The sequence below is a fragment of the Primulina eburnea genome, chromosome 16 (assembly GCF_022965805.1).
Source record: "Primulina eburnea isolate SZY01 chromosome 16, ASM2296580v1, whole genome shotgun sequence".
Classification (NCBI taxonomy): domain Eukaryota; kingdom Viridiplantae; phylum Streptophyta; class Magnoliopsida; order Lamiales; family Gesneriaceae; genus Primulina; species Primulina eburnea.
Window position 1 is genome coordinate 8,857,578 of NC_133116.1, and position 2,450 is coordinate 8,860,027.

Consider the following 2,450-nt stretch of genomic DNA (forward strand, 5'->3'; position numbering starts at 1 on the left):
TTTAAGTCCTATAAATTGTATTTTTGTAACAACATATTCGTATTTTTACTCGTGTAATTTATTTTTTTTTTCATTTTTGATTTTAAATTTTGTATTTTTGATCCATTTTTTTATGAGAAGACACGATGGATTTGAGTAAAAAAATAAAAATAAAAATTACATTATTAGAAATAAAAATTCATCGCAAAATGACTAAAGAAAACATGCAAGTTACGTGAGTAAAAATACAATTTCATAATTAACAAAATTAAATTACTAAACCAAAACCTAATTTTTCCGAAACCAGCAATTGTGGTATGAGTTGCCTCAATTGACCAAGCTCCTTTGTAATTGAACTTTTTGACTAATGCTCGAATCACTATTTTTTTTTCTTTATGATGACCGAACTGCACTTGATTGATTAATTTATTTAATTTAAGATTTTGCTGCCACCGTGCATTTGTATAGTTTGGCAAAAACTTATGTAAGACAGTCTCACGGATCGTATTTTGTGAGACAAATCTCTAATTTGGATCATCAATGAAAAAATATTATTTTTTATACTAAGAGTATTACTTTTCATTGTGAATATCGGTAGAGTTGACCTGTCTCATATATAAATATTCATGAGACCGTCTCACAAGATACATACTCTTATAGTTTTCCCTTATCATCATTACCGTACCCTCCCTTTGCGAAATATTTAACAATATAATATTATATTATGACAAAAACTTATGTGAAACGGTCTCAAGAGTCATATTTTGTGAGACATATATTTTATTTAGATCATCCATACAAAAATATTACTTTTTATGCTAAGATATTATTTTTTATTGTGAATATCGGTAGGATTGATCTGTCTCATAGATAAAAATTCGTAAAAACGTCTCACAAGAAACCTACTCTTATATTATTTGCTCTTTAATAAAATATTACATTATTCAATTGTGATTGGTTCATGAGTACGAGCTCATTAAAGTTAGAAATATTATAATATAAAATTCTAACGTATATGCTTGCATATTATCGTTCCCGCAAATATCAATTCAATTAAAAAAATAATTTTAAAATATTTATCAAACGTTTATTACATTATTCATTTTGTTGAGTAAAACTTGTTAGATTATTTTATTAAATCTTTAAAATTTATAAAATAATTTATTTGTGATCAACATATTTTATTAAGATAAATAGGAGAAACATCCTTTTTTTTTTAAGTAAGTCAAGAATATCATCGGCATTAAGATGTCAAATATTTTGAGATTTGATTTGTCATATCTAGGATATATATCATCATGATTTGTCAAATCTCAAATTTTTCTATGATGGTTAGAGTACATCTATAAATAGTGACATTCAAGATATCTAAATATGTACAATTATTCAAAAAAATACATCACTATATAACTGCATAAAGGTTTAACAATTTCTCGTGTTCGTGAGATCTCTTCAGTTCTAATATCAAATTCAATAATAATGGCTGAGGTCATAATATGTTACTACTTTTAGATTTCCCTATAATGATTTTTATGTGTTATGTTTTTGCATATTGTAATAAGGAACTCCGAACACTAAATTAAGATTACCGACCGAAATCCGAAGTTTAGATTAATTTGAGGATTGAGGTTTCTAATTTAGGTTTTTACAATTTTGGGATTTTTTTATTTAATGTCATGTTTGATTTTTGACTGAAAATTTTGAAAATTCATAAGTTGACCCATCAATTATTTTTCAGAATTAATTGTGATATTAAAATTTTTAATTTGAGAATTTGTTCCTTAATTTTCAGTTTAGGCTCTTTCCAAATTAAGAATTTAAAATTTGGAATTTTGATTTATAGACACATTTGGATTGTTATTTATGAAAATTCTAAAATTTGGTTTTAGAAATGACAAAAATTTGCATAAGACGGTCTCACGGGTCGTATTTTGTGAGACACATATTTCATTTGTGTCATCCATGAAAAAGTATTACTCTTTATGCTAAGAGTATTACTTTTTATTGTGAACATCGGTAGGGTTGACTCGTCTCACAGATAAAGATTTATGAGACCGTCTCACAAGATACCTACTCTTTAGAAATAGTGTCATTCCAAAATTATGAAAAATGGCCTATTTAGAATTTATTTGAATGAGACTTATTATGTCAAAATTAAGTGTGATTATTGTTTGGTTGTACATGCACTTTTTATATTATGAGGATTGCATTTATTGTTATCGTAATATTACATGCAAATGAAGATAAATATAATTGACATATTAAGATTCGCATTTTATTTATATTTAATTATAATTTTCTTTTTTTATAATTTTAAATGAACAAATTGAGTTAAAATGTGAATAATAAACTTATCTAATATTTTTTCGCTTTAAAAGATCCACATTATGGATAATTAAATTGACTAATATAATAATTATGACCAAGAGCCCTACCAAATTTTCCTTTGTGCAATTTTAAAAGATGTTGAT